The sequence below is a fragment of the Rhagoletis pomonella genome, unplaced genomic scaffold (genome assembly GCF_013731165.1).
Source record: "Rhagoletis pomonella isolate Grant_MI unplaced genomic scaffold, Rhpom_1.0 Rhpom_scaffold_00005, whole genome shotgun sequence".
Classification (NCBI taxonomy): Eukaryota; Metazoa; Arthropoda; class Insecta; order Diptera; family Tephritidae; genus Rhagoletis; species Rhagoletis pomonella.
In genome coordinates, this window is record NW_023458559.1 from 38,301,750 (window position 1) to 38,318,555 (window position 16,806).

General features: G+C 34.4%; 1 protein-coding gene across 1 annotated transcript in view; it reads right to left on the reverse strand.

Moving 5' to 3' along the window:
• The window catches only part of LOC118740087 (cAMP-dependent protein kinase catalytic subunit 3-like), a gene marked incomplete at its 3' end in the record, with an annotated part of 65,371 nt that extends 55,920 nt beyond the window's left edge, over positions 1 to 9,451 (reverse strand). The window contains exon 1 of the mRNA XM_036471580.1: positions 9,201 to 9,451. The remainder of the gene's footprint in view (positions 1 to 9,200) is intronic.
• Between the last annotated feature and the right edge of the window lie 7,355 nt (positions 9,452 to 16,806).

Sequence of the window (16,806 nt, forward strand, 5' to 3'; positions counted from 1 at the left end):
TTAGGTTTCTTTACTTTTATTCTAATCTTTGCCTTTATCCCTTTCTTCTTCTACTTATTCAACTTTACCTTCTTACTTGCATGAATCTTAATCTTCGTAAATCTGATTTCTAAACTGCTGCTTAGCAGATTTCTTTAATTCAGTATCAATATTAAAGCAATGTCATTGATGCCACATAAAGTGATATCATGTCATGTGGGGAAATTGGGTGTAGTGATTTGCGATGTGGTGGAATTGGGTGTGGGAGTTACGGCGCTGTGAATTCAGGTTTGGTGGGCTTAAGAGGTGCGGTGAGTTTAGGTGTGGTGAATTTAGCTGTGGTGAGTTGAGGTGTGGTGAATTTAGGTGTGGGGAGTTAAGATGTGGTGAGTTGAGGTGTGGTGAGTTAAGGTGTGGTGAGAAAGTTGAGGTGTGGTGAATTACGGTGTGGTGGATTTAGGTGTGGGGGTTAACGTGTGGTGAGTTGAGGTGTGGTGAATTAAGGTGTGGTGAATTTAGGTCTGTGGAGTTAAGGTGTGGTGAGTTGAGGTGTGGTGAGTTAAGGTGTGGTGAGAGAGTTGAAGTGTGGTGAATTACGGTTTGGGGGTTAAGTTGTGGTGTGTTTCATCTTCATCTTCATCTTCATCTTCATCTTCATCTTCATCTTCATCTTCGTCTTCGTCTTCATCTTCATCTTCATCTTCATCTTCATCTTCATCTTCATCTTCATCTTCATCTTCATTTTCATCTTCATCTTCGTCGTCTTGGTCTTCATCTTTATCTTTTCCTTTATCCTGATCTAAATATGTCCATTCTTTTCTTCATTTACATATTCACCCCCACCATTGTTATTAGGTTAGGTATTTAAATTTTCCTTCCTCTTTGTCTTTATATCTAGGTTTCTTTACTTTTATTTAAATTTCTGTATTTATCACTTTCTTCTTCTCCATACTCAACTTTACCTTCTTCCTTGTTTGAGTCTAATCTATTCATGTACATACATACATACATTTTATTCCTGAACTGCTGCTTAGCACGTTTCTTTAATTCGCTATCAATATTAAAGCATACATTTAGGGGGCATTTCCGCCCCAACCATGTACATGTACGGCATTGGTATTGGTGTGACTTTTGAATTGATTTTTTCGCTCTATTTTAAACTGATTTGAAATTTTAAAAATTGCCTGCACATCAGCATCAAAATACCTTTCTAATGATATATAACTGTTTATACCTTAGAAGTATAGTTTAGCCGTAAAAGGGGTGTAAAGGAAACATGATTGCCTATTTATATATATGATTGTAAAGCGAGCTGTTTATTGTAGAATTTTAAAGGGTATAGACATGAATGAAAAATGCTAGACCGGAAGCTAATATTAGAATTAGTTAGTTAGTGAAAAAAGTTTAACAGATTTAGTGTATGTTCGCATGAAGAAAAACTAATTTGTTTGAAAAACAAACCTATAGGTAATTGAGAAATCTTAGAGCGGTTATGTTGAAAATATTTTCTTCTTGCAAGAAAAGTAGCTAATATTAATTTTCGTTTAATTTTTGCTTTATATTCAAAAGTAAAGTGAAAATATCGCTTATATTGTTGTTGTTGCAGCGGCTACTCAACAATGCCTAATGTCGGATTATCCCTCATCAAAAATCGCCTATGTTTTTTCACAGTTCAAATCAGGGCTACAAACCAGTTTTAAACCGAACCGTCTCTTTTTTCGGGCTTCGAACCGAACCGTTTTTATTTTGAAATGCCAAAACCGAACCGAAACCACTCCAAAAACTGGTTTGGTTCGGTTCAAAATGAAAATCCACTAACAATTTTTTTATTTCTTTTGCTTGATGGCGACTCCGTGAGTTGTAATTTCGTCCATATAAAGAATGCTTGGTTTTTTTTTATATATAGAAGAAAATGCTTAACAATATCAATTAAATAAAACATTTCTAAAACTCTGAATTTATTAGTTTCGATTAAAAAGTTTGAATTTTTGATGCAATTTTGTTGAAATTGGTAGATTTTTACTAATTTTCGTACAAAGTTGGAAATTTGGATTTATATGCTTGTTGTTATATAACGAGCTATACTTTTATAAAAAATGAATGAACATTAAACCAACAAAAGAAAAATAGTGATAGATAGAAATGTCGCACTAATATTATTTTGACCATAGGAATACTTGTATATTTATATGTAGCTAAGGCCAATTGCAAGCGAAAATTAGGTTTTCAACAGATAATTATATATAATTATAATTATTGTCAAAAGACTTTTATAATATAAATCTCAAAATAAAAGTCTTTGAAGACTCAAAAAAAATGTATCTCAATGATAATTATTAGGACAACACTTTTATAATATAAGTCCCAAAATAAAAGTCTTTGGAGACTTAAAAATATTTATCTCGCCGATAATTATTATGAAAAGGCTTCTATTATATAAGTCTTAAAACAATAGTTATCGATGACTTAAAAAAATTTTCTCACAAATAATTATTATCAAAAGACTTTTATAATTCTTAAGAAAATTTTGATGACTTTTTTAAAACTCCACCATGCAATAATTATTATTCTGTGTCACTGGTTTTCAACATTAAGCCAAAGTTTTGAGGGTCAATTCAAAATTGTGAATATGCTGTTTTAATCCACATAGCACTCGACTGTTTTAATCTACATAGTGTTCGACCGTGTCCTTCAATATTTCCTTGTCACGGAACGGTTGAAGACTAGCTTAAAACTGAAATTACTCCTACTGTAAAATAATTTTCAGATCAGGCGATTTGGGAGAGCCCTCCGAGCTATGATAAGACTAGTTCTACTTCTTCTTTTACTATAGGGTAGTGCAGATCTTTGACAGCAATTATTTGAGATATGTTAATGTTTTCTATTCATTTTTTTAAGACAATCGGTACTACGTCATGGAGCGATGGAGCCATCTGAGTTAATACTCAATATTTTATATCAATTTTAGATCTTTAAATTTTTGCGAGTCATTAATATCAAGACCTTTTCGTTGCCCAGTTCTTGGTGGTCACGCTTTTAACTTTTTGCATCCAAATGATTTTGTTGTGTAAGCATCATTTGAAGCACATTTTCTGGTAATCCTCCTGTGACGTAATCACTTTCTATTGAGTTCCGCTTCGTCCCTAGTGCACCCGACATTCCCTACCACGAGACTGTTTCCTGAGCATGGAATTCCGGAAAATTTAGAGACTTAAACTCTACCAGCTATCCCAGATAGATCCATCCGTATCGTTTCAAAGGCTTCCTAAAATCGGTGTGAGTATTCGCGATGGGTTTGGCGACATTCATGACAGAGATCTTCCACTTATATAGAAGCTATGAACATGTACATGTTTTCAAGATGGAATATGATATGAATGTAAATATAGTAGCTATTTCGATTAATCAAAGTTGACAATCTTGGCCTGTCAGATCCTCAGATAAGTAAGAGCGTAGCGATATTTGTATCAGCGGTTTTGCGGGAGGTATTGTAGATGACTTGGAATGGAGTGTGAAATATTGGTGGTTTAGTACACGCTCACTAACGCAGTCTCAATAAAATAAACTACTTCATAGGACATTTTCCAACATTTGGAAAGTGGACTGATTAGTATTTTTTACGTAAAAAATTTAATGTAAGACACCTCATTATGCAGCAAGAAACATGAACGAAATTCTATTCATACATAGCTTCCATCTCTACATTTTCTACATGAATAATTTTTGGTCGTCTTCAGCCTTTAGTGTTTTATTGTTGTTAGGTAGTAGATGTTAGTACATATCTATGTAGTAAATAGCATGTTTGTATAAACATAAGCAGGCCATTAATTACTAAATAATATATGGTTTTGTGTAAATTAAACAGCTTGCTTGTAGCCTTCTAGGAAACTGGATCAGTTGTCATTAACACTTCAACAGATGCAAACAAAAATAAACTCATCATATGTAGCTTTTGTTTATTTATAAAGGTCTACCACATATTGAGTAAAATATTGTTTTGTGAACAACGATTTCAATGTACATAATTATGGCCTCTTAATTTCATTGAGTAAATGAAATTTAAAAATGGTTTGTAACATTTGTGTATGAAATCCTAAATACGTTAAGCTTCATGCTGTAAGCTGTAAAACCTTTATTTATTAAAAAAAAAACTAAAAAATTTGCATTCTGGTTACTTTTTTTTTGCCTTTTATAAAAAGATTATTTTTATTAGTTTTTCATGTTTTCCATTTTCACATACATACATACATACATACATGTGGTACATTCGTAAAAAGTAATTCAAGGTCAATCGAAAAGCGTTTCGAATCTAAATACATTTTTTGACTGTTCCAAATTCATATTAATCAAAGAAATTCAAAGTATTTTTGATTAATTATTTATTTAAGTATGCAGACTTAGTTCTAATAAAAGATTTTTAGGTCAATAGAACTGCTTTTTTATTTTTTATACATATGTGTTTTAAAAAAAATTTTTAGAGCAAGAGTTTGTTTCAATTGGATTGATCAAAAGTAGAGCAAAAAAGTAATTATTTTCTATTTATAATTTTATAGTTCGCCAAGAAGCATTTATTGTTAGACATCACCGCTATAAATAAAATTTATTGAAACAATCAAGCGGCAGACTTTTTTGGGTTAAGCGGCTTTTTATAATTTTTTCTTTTGTATTTGCACTGTTTTCTTACTTGTTCTGTGTACATATATACATATATTGCACTTCAGTAATTTTTAGCTGGCTAGTGAAATAATTCAATAAGAACTCAACTACTTAACGACAAAGCAGGGTTTCCGTTTACTTCTAGCACGATGACAAATTTATACTTAAGCCTGGACAAGCTAAAAATTATATTTGCGATAATAAATTTACATACATATGTATGTGGAATATTTACGATTGCCAAGGAACGGATTTTTAGGACCTGAAAACCTATAAAAAAGGCCAAATAAAATAGCGAAATAGGCAGGAAAAGGTACTAGAAATCGCAAAAAGGGCAAAATAAGGCACTAAAAAAGAACACATTTATTTTGGATATGTTTATTTTACAAGTAAAAAGAGAAAAACCAGTAACTAGTTTTATTATATGAAAAATGTGTACTTTGATTATTTGACTATTTTCTCCTTTCGAGTTTTTGACTCCTAAAGTTTTCTGGCAGAATTTTCATTCGATTTTCGCGAATAAAAGCCTTCAATGTATTAAACGTGGGCTCGACGTGAGTGGATACAAGTGGCGCCCAATTGAAATATGGAACGTTTAAAACTTTCATATTATCAGGAATAATAAGAATAAGAGCTTTTACCTTGACCTTTACAATTAAAGGTATAAAAAGCAAAAAAGGCAAAACAAGGCAACATCAAATATTTATACAGTATATTTTGCTTTGCTGCCTCTATGCTTAAGTGCACATTTAAGATACAAATGCGCATCAAAGGCATTATTTTTATCATTTATAAGGAAACTGCTCTGATAGATGCATTAAACATACCTGCACATTGGCGATACCTGCCTTAAAAATAGTGCGACTAGTATCAATTATCAATGAAAGTATTACGTTTACCTGCACTGGCCCTACAATTACCTCATTTTACAACCTTTTATTTATTTTGCTCATCTCGCAGAACAACGAAAATGGCTATCAATTTATGTAGTTATATAGATAATTAGATAACATTCGGTAAAAATTTCGATTGCAGTAATTTCTACATGGTAAGTGTTCCGCCAATATTTGGTTTCATAGGGATTCGGATACCTTCCTCATTGAAGTAGTAAAGAAAATTCGCTTAAGTGCCTTTTTCGGTTACGTGCACAAGTTTTTCGTGCAAAGAAGGATGTGCAGCTAAGCAAAATATACTGTATATGGAATCATGGAAAGCTAAATCATGGACATTTTTAATCGAATATACTCTATCTCTTTAGCAGAAAAATAGGCAATTTCCATAAAATCCGTTCCCTGACGATTACTATCCATAACAAATTTTATTGCGTCTCACATTTAAAAACCAAACAAACTTGGCACTACTAATAAAAGCTCTAAAAAAAGCATCATAAAAGAAGAAAGCAAACATAAATGAGCTTAAAAATACACAAAAAAAAAGCAAACATAAATGAGCTTAAAAATACAAAAAAAAAAATAATCGTTGCAAATCATTTCGGAGCGTACATTAAATAAAATCAAAGCAGAAAAGAACTACATATGTATATATTCTAGGTGCTAAATGAAAGAGAAGAAACTTCAAAATTAAAAACCAAAAAAAAAAAGCTGAAACATAACTTAAAAAAATAAAAGCATAAAATTCATACAAAAAAGAATGAAAACGCTTGCAACCATCAAAGTTGTGTGCTCTCATAAAAGACTTTTACATTTTTCTGCGAATAAGAAAAGATTGTGATGCAAGGTAGATACATACATAGATACTCATAAAAACATGTAAAAAATTTGTACTAAATACAAACGAGTCTGCATTATCTTTGATATGGCACGTTATAAAAATGCTAATAAAAGTGGGAATTCGATGAAATTTGGGCAAGAAGATGAATCGATTAAAAAATATTTTGTCGAATACCCACGAAAAAAATGCAGAATAAATGAAAAATAAAAGTAGGATATTGATGACTTCTATAAATATGTTTAAGTTTATTGGAAACAAAAAAAGTTGTGTGTGCGCGGAACGCTCGGCAGAAGTGAAACTTTCTCTTCCTATTACCAGTAGGTATAGTATTTTTCTGCATAATAAGGAAAAATTATATTAATCCTAATCTTAGTCCATATCTTAAGCTTAGTCTTAATCTTAAACTTAATCTCAATCTCAATCTCAGTCTTTATCTTGAACGTAATCCTAATCCTAATCTTAATCCTGGTGTTAATTTTGATCTTAATCTAAATCTTAATCCTAATATAATCTTTATCTTTATCTTTACCTTAATCTTAATCTTAATCCTTATCTTTACCTTAATCTTAACCCTACTTTAATTCTTAATCAAAATCTCAATCTCAACTTTAATCTCAATCTTATTCTTAGTTCTAATCTTAATCTTAATATTAATCCTAAGAATCTTTACCTTAATCTCAATCTAAATCTTAATCTTAATCTAAATATTAATGTTAATTTTAATCTTAATCTTAATTCTAATCTAAATTTTAATCCTAGTCCAAAACTTTATCTTGCTTTTAATCTTAACCTTAGTTTTAATCTCAATCTTAATCTTAATCCTAATCTTAATCTTAATGTTGTTCTTAATATTAGACTTAATCTTAATCTTAGTCTTCCTTTCACTTCCTTTTCTCTCTTCTCACGACTTCATGGAACCCGTTTCAAACACATGGTACCTCTTTGGCTGAGTCTCAAAAGCGACAGAAATCATTTAAACAAATTTAAAGCTTACATAGCTACTTTCTTCAACTACAGTGTCCTGTAGGCAGGTCTGTAATAAAGCTGAGTTTCTCTTTAGTCAGGTAAATCGTAATATTGTATCTCTGCATTCTATAATTACCACCAAAATTCATCCATAATTAGCTTTTGGCTAGGCAACGGCTTTTTCGTTCTTCTATTTATCTTTCCTGAGCTCTTCCGTTAATCGTGTTTGGAGCCGCTACAAGAAATGGCTCAGATGGTGTAACAGTTAAGGCTGCTGCCTCCCTGGTTAAGCTGTCCGCAACCTCGTTTCACTCTTTTCCTTTGTGGCCTGAAACCTAAGGCAGTTGGATATCAATTGCCGTTAAGTTTCTCAGTGCACTTCAAGATTAGAGAGGATCTCCATCTGAAAAATTGGTCGAGAATTTCCCCATAGGCACCACTGGGCTAAGGCTAGCCTGAAGAGCCAAATACCTTCTTTAGTGGCTTCTAGAGTTTTGGGGACATCTGCGTACCGTTGTAGAGCGCTCACCTAGATGTGACCCTCACTTTAAAATAGAGTACAATACAAAAGCTGTGTTTTAATTTTTCTCTCGAAAAAAACCTACTCCCAGATTATAAACCATTTCCTTTGATAGGCATTGAATTTTGGTTGTTAGAGTAATTCTCGAAACAAAAACTACCATCCCATAGATCACACTATTGCATCACCAATATTTGGCTGCTAGACACCTGTACCTTCGTATATTTGCTAATGGTTTGAGTATGGCACCATGGTACCATGGAGTAATGGCAGTAGACTTCGCTGGGATATCGGAAACATGTAAGTATGGGGAACGGAACTGCCTTTACTCCAAGATGTCTGAATTTTATATCCCTGCGCAGCCAAGACGACTAGTTTTAATGACAATCCGCAATACCACTAGCTCCGTCATAATGGGGAAAGGCCTATCCGAGCCGTTCGATACCAAACGAGTCAACTCTTGCGTGTGATTTTTTTAATCTGATGCTGGAGCAGATAATGAGAGTTGCAGAGCTGAATCGCTCAGGTACAAATTTTTATAAGAGCGTCATTGACCTCACAAATCGCACCTTTTGTTATACCTTTTCCTAGTTGGACATGGAGCACAGGTAATGGGTCTGGAGGTGAAGGAAAATAAGACGCAGTATCTCCTATCTTCAAACAAACATTGCACCCCAAACAAGCGAGAATAGGGAACGGCTGACGTACTTTATTGGACTTGCCAAAAGTCGCTTGGGCGAGTACAGCGCCAAACAAAAGAAGAAGAATATTTTTTTTTGCATTCAAATTTTATAAAAGTGTTCATCTATGAGTAAAACTTCAAGAAAAATGTTTAATTTGTTTTTTTTTTTGCTTAAATTAAAATAGGAAGTGATCAGCGACCTTTTGAATCAAAATGCGTTTCGCGAATTAAAAAGTATAAAGTTAATTCTGTCGTAAAAATTTCAATATAACACAATAAGTGCCTCAAAAACCATTATGACGCATTAAAATATTGAAGATTAAAAAAACATTAAAACATATGAATTGCGAAATAAATTTACAAAAAATATAGATTTAAAAAATAAAGCTTAAATTTTTGTTTACTTTTTCACTAAAAGCTCAAAAAATCAAACGAAATTTGGTTAATAATTATGAAATAACCAGATATTTTTTTGCTTGAAAAATAAATATTAAAAACAGCATACAAATTTATAAAAAATTTATTTATTTCTCTAATTGCTAATGGTAATGTGCGAAAAATCAATTTAAAGGATTTTTTAAATAATTTTCGACAGGCAAAAAGTTTTTTGAATAAAAAATATTTTATCAATACATACAAATGTAAGAAAAAAGAAATCGAACTCACCCGCTTGCGTACAGCAAAACACAATCAAATTTAAAAATAATCGCTGTGAAGTGTAGAAAAATGACAAATCACTGCTGGAAAGCAATGCTGTGTGATTTAAAAGTTGAAACGATGATTTTTTGCGTTGCTTCACTTTTTTGCTCAGCCAAAAGTTTTTTTGTTGTGTTTGTTCAAATTTTCCAAATATCTTCTTTTTCAATATTTTTTTTTTTGTTGTAAAATTAATTGTTTGTTAGCACTTTATTGCGTTTTTGCTTTATAAAAATTTTATTCAATATATTTTCTTACACATTTTGCACTTTTCTTGTTTTTGTTTTTGATTTTTTTTTCTTGCTTCTTTTCAAACTTTTCCTCTCTCCTTTTGCTCGCTTTTCGCTTGCGTCTATTGCTGCGCTTGCGAAATTTTTAAAAATAAATATTATTCAAAAAATTTCACAATTTTCAAAAATTAAAAATAAAAATTTTCCGCGCACAAAATGATGTCTATGTGCGCGCGTGTGTGTATGTATGTTTGAGTACGTAAACCGTAACAGCGCGCGGGTGGCTGGTTTGTGCGATTATGATCCGTTCCGATTCGTTTCGATGCTCCGCTCGTTCGCTATGCGACTGCCTCGTTGGGCGGTTGGCAGACGTTTCGTCTATGAACGTAGCGCGTTATGGAACAATAAAATTTTACAATAGGCTTTTTGTTGTTGTTCTTGTTTTCAGGCTGTTTAGCGACTATGCTTTTACTTGCACTTGCAGAATTTATCACTTCGAGTGGGATGTTACGATGAGTTCTTCCTCACCTGTTGTTGGTTGGGTTTTGTTTTTTTTTTGCTTCGTATTTTCTAATTTTCCACTTCCTTCCTTCAATTTTCTATCATCTCTCAACGTCTCCACTTTCTCCGCTGTTTCTTGCTTCATCCACCCCTGCTTTTTTGTTTTCCCTCTAGCTATATATCTATACCTGCGAAAAAAGGAAATAAGTAGATTTAAAAATCTTCAAAAATAGTGCAACTAATTTGCCTTTCAGTACGTTTTTGTAATAAAAGTTTAAGCGAAATGTTCAAATTTTCACACAAATTTGTGCTTGCAATTTGCAAGCTAATAGCGCGCTAATGTTGGAACATGACGAAAAACATTACGCGCACAACAGCTTTTCTCGCTCTGCTAATGGCAATTAAGACAAATGCAAAAAAATAAAATAAGGAATAAAAAAATTTTAAAATTTCGAAAAACTTGATTTTCTTATGGTTTTTGCTAACAATTATTTCAGCTTCTTAAGCGATTTTTCTCCATTTTTCGCAAAAAAAAAAATCACAAATTTTCTGAGAACAAAAAGTGTGCTTAATGATCTAGAATTTCCGGTTTGTTTGCGAAATGTACATTAATGTTTGTTTGTATGTAAGCAAATTGGTGCTGAATGGGCAGCAACCGCTTTGGTTCACTTCAGCCTTTTTGTTTAGAGGTCCAGCAGTCAGTAAAGAAATATATGTACATACATACTTATTTATGATACATATGTACATACATATCTACAAACGAATTTTTATATTGATCTTAAGCGAATTTCGAATAATCTGGTCAGCAATATTTGGAGTGAAACATGAAAACTGCTCTACAACAGAAGTTGCAGCTTGTTGAGTTTTCTTATTAGGGGTATTCTCTGAGTCTTGCAAAGCCCTTGCACGGTGCACGGATTGCACGGTTTGCAAAGCTGTCCCATACGAAAACCGGTTTTAACCGTGCAATCCGTGCAATCTGTGCACCATGCAAGGGCTTTGCAAGACTCAGAGAATACCCCTATTGTTTTTTCTCTTTGGGAGTAAAAGCATTATGAGTCAGAGAGGCCTACATTTTCCCTAATACCACCAATGGATACCGCATCCAATATTTTACTTTTTGGCAGGTTTCGCTGCTGGGAAGGCAACAAGGCTATCTTGAATCTCGAATTTAAGCTGAGCGAAGAGTTTCGTCCTCTGAGAGGTGTGACTAGACACTGTAATGGCGGCTGTTTTTTAGTGATCCGTATCTGGCATGTCCAAAGCTACCAAGTATACTAGAGTGTCGTAACCCTAAGTCAACAAAACACCCAATGCCCCTAAATCTGGCCGCAACCTTTGCTGCAGCGGTTCTACCTACGAGTATTCGGAGTCGTCCGAAGTACCACACTGGTTACAATGATGGCCACCCTTTGCACTCGCTTCAGATTTGTAACCAACGTAGCCTTCTCTGTCGTATTCTATTAGAAAAACAATAAACAAGTGAACAATAAAAGTTCCTCTTTCTAGAATTTAGGGCGAGCTTACAACTTGCAGAACGCCTAGAAAAAGTATGATTGACTCAAATTAGAAAAGGTAGGCAGTAATCTACTCCTCACAAAAAGTGCAGTATTGCCCGATTAAGAAAGCGCTTCAGCTCCTCTCGCAGGTCGTTAATGAACAAAATAGTGGAAATGTGTAGGGAACACCGATTTATTGGATGCCCCTGCTTATTTTACGCTAATTCAGAGCAGACTGTTTAATCCCAATCTTGTTGTGGGATCTGGTGATTGCCTCCGGGAAGGACATTGCTAAAAGTCTGCTTGGCGTGGAGGAAGGCACCTATTACAGAAGGCTTGCACAATCAATCGATTTCACGGCCGATATATAGACCAATCAGTCGTTTATCCGTACGAGGGGTGCTATCTGCATGACGAGCTGGTTAAGTGTGGAGATTTAAAACTATTCAGCTACAGAACCGAATTCATCAACTGATTTTATGGCTTTATATCAGTCAATCATTTATTCGGAGAAGATAGTATCGCTTTCTTAATGCTAACGCTAACTTCAGCCAGAAGTATCGGATAAGAAGGTTAGTAAGTTCTAAGCGACTCGTAATAAGGTGGAAGAGGTAAAAAGTATGAACTCTTTTTGAATTGATTCTATCTTGTTTGTGTTTCCCGGCATTTATGAAGAAATTAGAAGAGAATTTCTGCCTGCCTGCAGTAAAAATGCAGATAATGACAGGACTACTCTAGTATGATACTCCAGTGCCGCCAACTTGAAGGGTTTAAAAGCGATCATAGCCCAGACAAGACGGCATTTATCAAAATGGTCTTGAAGGGCCTATTTAACCTATACATGACCAAACTGCCTGCACCACAAGCTGAAGTCTATATAGTGAATAACGCCAACGATTGTGTCGTGATGTCTACCGGCCTGAATATTGAAGGTTTGTGCTGTAAGGTATTCGGTTATCTCTCCGAGCTCGCGAATTTGTTCGCAGTCAGAACCTTAAACCTCTAAGCGGTTAAATGTTCGTGCTGCTCGACCTAACCACGCTCTACTTCACCATTTGAGAAGACATTTAGTGGACTGGAAGTAGGACATAGAGCAAAATCCAATCGTGGTGGTGCAGCCGGCAAATCCCGAAAAGACAAAAAGGGGCCTCGGCTCCACGACGAAAAATACCTCTTTGCACAGGCTTCCAACCCAATGACCCTTAAGGCTATAGCGCTCCAGCCGATACCTCATGATGGCACACGATTTCTAGGTCTGAGGCTTACTGAGTCCGAAGACGAAGGAACAACCCCGAAACAAGAGCATTGTCCCAAAAAGATTATCCTTACTAATGAGAAAATGTTTGCCATTGAAGAATTGTTCAACGTAAATATCACTCAGTTTCTGTGGGCGTTCTAGACCTCAGGTCCTACTGTATTTTTGACCAAAATTTTGAAGAACTTAATTGTTTGTTCAATAAAAAAGTCAGCTAGAGGGTTAAAATGATCTACAAAAAAGTTGGGAGGGATATTTTACTATGAGTAAACGAAGATGGAAAAAATGAGAGGAAAGACCTATAGTTAAACTTAGCCAGAAGTTGTTTCGTAAAATGTTTTAGCTCCTTAACTTCCTTCATAACCGGTCTCTTTTACCCCTTTTTTGAATAATATCATGAAAAGCGGTAGTTTAAGGTTTAAAGTTTTCTTCAAAAATACTAAGCGGAACATTTTACTTGGAGTTACCGAAGCAACATTAATTGACTAAACAAGACTGTACAAATCGGGTTAAACATGTATTGTTTTTTTTTCAGTACCCCTTAGTAAAATTCCCTGCTCATCACTTTTGTAAACATGTTAACCATTTATGTAACTTACTTACCCTTTTAAATCAACTTATTTAAATTAGATTGAAAAATTCCAAATTTTTTCTGGAACCTGGACACTTTAAAATATAGTATTTGCATAGCTTAGGAACATGAAATCACTTACTTTAAAAAATTATTTTCCAAAATTGAAGATTTTTCAAATACACCACATATTTTATATTTGTGAATATTTTTTTTTATGATTTTATGTTTCTACTATTTATATTCGCTTAAACTTTTCAAAAACTTTAGTTAACCTTTTTAAATCGATTAAAACACCTGTGCCAGCTTTTGGATATTTACCTTTTTAGCTGCTTTTGTGAATTTTAAAATTTTTACAAAAACGTTTTTTTTAATAATACTTTAATTGTTTTTAGTAGTCTCTAAATTTTTCGTTCATTCAAACTTCCAGTTCACTTCACAAAACTCCTCCATTCACTTTTGCACAGACCACTTTTCTTATAAAACAAATAAATATTCTTTAAAAATTAAATATAATTTAGCGCCTCTTGATGCCGCTATTTCGAACCGTTTGCCTCCAAGTCTTGTACGTAACTGAAATTGAAAGATACGCGAAGGCGTATAATAAACAGCAGCCAAACAAATGGCAGACAATCGGCTAGCCGCCAACCCGTTAGCGAGTTAGTTCGAGTACACTATGCGCTAACGTTAAAAGTTGAATGCTAAAGATTGGCAGACAACAGTCGGTCGGCCAGTCAGTCAGCAGGCAAGCAAACAAGCAAGTCAACAAGCAAGCAGCTCGGCACTCATACGCCCCACACACATCTCGCCAACAGCCGCAAAACCAAACGTCCACACAAGCTGTTCTCGTATGAACCGCATTTCTGTTGTCTGTCATTTTCTCGTTTCGGCCAACTTCGTGCATAAGTGGCAGCACCGACCAGCAGCCGTAAGCATGCTTTTGCCGACGCTTTATTTGTGTTTTGATGCCGCTGCAGCGCTACTACTTGCCCCTATCGCTGGGATTGTGATTTGTGATTTTTTTCTTTTTATTACTTTTATTTCTTCTATATATGTAGTTTTTGTGTTTACATATTTTCGTTTTGTTGTTTAGTGCTGCTCGTACATTTTTCTGCTTTGTTTTTGTAGTTCTTCAGCCTTTGTTTCTTCTTCTTCTATACAGTTTTGTCGTTATTTGCCGGTGGCCTGTTTTAAATGCATCAGCTGTGTGTGGCACAAAGTAAAGTGCTGCCAGCTCATTGAAACTTAAAATTTACATTTGCACACGTCTGTAATGTTTCTTTGCGAGTAGTTTGTTCGCCAGAAATATTTAGTGTGTACCTACGTCAACATCAAGCTCAAGTGCTGGTACTCTCAAGTGCAAGTGCGTTTGCGACTAACTACATACATATGTATGTACTTTTATCCGAATTGTAGGTTCCACAGCTGTGTTGATGTTATGCGTTATACCGTTACAACCTGCTATGGCATCCAATGACGCTTGCACTGCATCATGTAAATTGTTTTGCTAATTGTCTACAGCCTCTTGGTTTATTTTTATTTTCACTTATTTACGTAAGTATACATAACTGTAATGTTAACCAAGGTCGAGGACGAGTGCAATGGGCAAGAGTGACAGAAGTAATCTCTAGAACTATTTTCAGTATTCAAAGAGATTCGAAAATGCTGCTTTGACTTGTAAATCGTTTTCGGAAGCAGACAGGACATCTGTGTATTATATCGTTCGGACGTTGAATGCTTTACTAATTCCTAACGATTGTAAACTATGGGGTGCAAATCAGGGGGAAAGCTGGATAAAGGTAACAATAGGAAAATAGTCGCAAAGGTTCGAAGTCTTAGTATAATAGGTGCAGTAAAGAGTGCACCGTAGAAAGGACATGTTATTTTGCATTAAATCACGACAGACTTTCATTCGCGGTGTGCCCCTAAATTGACCTCTTAAACTAGAGGCAACAAAAGAGCAATCACAACAATTTTATGAAAATTTTGTTTAAAAACCAACAGAGATGTTCACAACGATAGTCAGTGTAATAGTAACATACATAGCGGAAACATGGTTCTAAGCCACCTCCTTGAGCAGTGATAGTATCGCGCACCAGCGGCTGGAAAGTCTCTATAAATTTTTTACCAATATATCGCCTTGTCCGATGCCAGGCATCGATACACATTTCGTTTAAATTCGTCATACAATATCTACATACATTCTTTTGGTATTCAAGACCAATAAAAATACACCTCTGTCCCCTTTTTTTCATAAATAAATAATAATGCAACTGAAAAAAATTGTGCCAATCAGATGGCAAAACTCATGAGACGAACATGTCTAATGTCTGAAGAAAATATATACTTAATACAACTCACCCCAAAACAATAAAATTCGATGTGATGTAATATAGGGTGATTCAATAAGACCGCAGATGTTCGCAATGGAGCCATTGTTTCATACGCTCTGTGGCAAGTAGCACCGTCCTGTTGAAAACACATTTTGTCCAAATCCATGTGATCTAATTCAGGCCATAAGAAGTATGTTATCATGCCACGATAACGTCCGTTACTGGCTCCATTTTCGAAGAAGTACGGTCCGATGACTCCGCCAGCTCAAAAACCACACCAAACAATGACTCATTGTGGGTGCATAGCTTTTTTCACACAGTGGATACAGTTTTGGTGGTTATCGTATTGGTTTAGGTGAAAATGTACCAGTCACGAATAATGATTTCTTTTAATCGGCATCAGCGTTTTCATATTTTTTACGCGTTTTTTAACTGAGTATCTCTCCATGACTAAGTTTATCAAAGTCAAAGCTGTCAAAGATATCCACCACCCTTTACTTGATTTCATCAAATGTACTGTAATAATAGGGACAAAGAGGATAAGAGGGTCAGCATATGAAAAGTAAAGTCCGATACAATCGGACCGTAATACTTTACGACGCACAGTGCCGCCTAAGTGGGCAAAAATAGAAAAATTCGTTGTCTGCAATGTGCACGTGTTTGGTATTTTTGTAAAGGTAAGTTATCCTCTAAAATGAATTATACGGAAATTTCTTCATAAAATAAATTATATGCCGCCAGAAAGCCACTAAAGTCGACAAATTTTATACGAAGAATATTATTTAATAAGAGCATAGCCATGCGTAAGCTCTTCACGAAAACAAATGTCAAAACTAAATTTTTTTAAATAAAATGTTGGTTTAACGTTTTTAATTCCACATAGATGTAGAGAGCTACAGGCTTAAACATTTTGGAATAAAATTAAACACAGGGTGGCCCTGCGGTATTCCAGAAAAACAATTTTTTTAATCAAAATTTTAAAAAATGGTAAGTTTTAATGGAACGAATAAAAACTATATGTAAAAATATGTTATTTTTTATTCTTTTATTTATTATAATGGGCTTTTAGCTTTAGAAAGAAGAAATAAAAACCTGCTCATTTTTTGCACTTTTTGAAGTAATGCGTTTTTTACTAATGCATAAAATATTTCTTTAATTTTTTGTCAGTGCCTTCAGATCTGCAC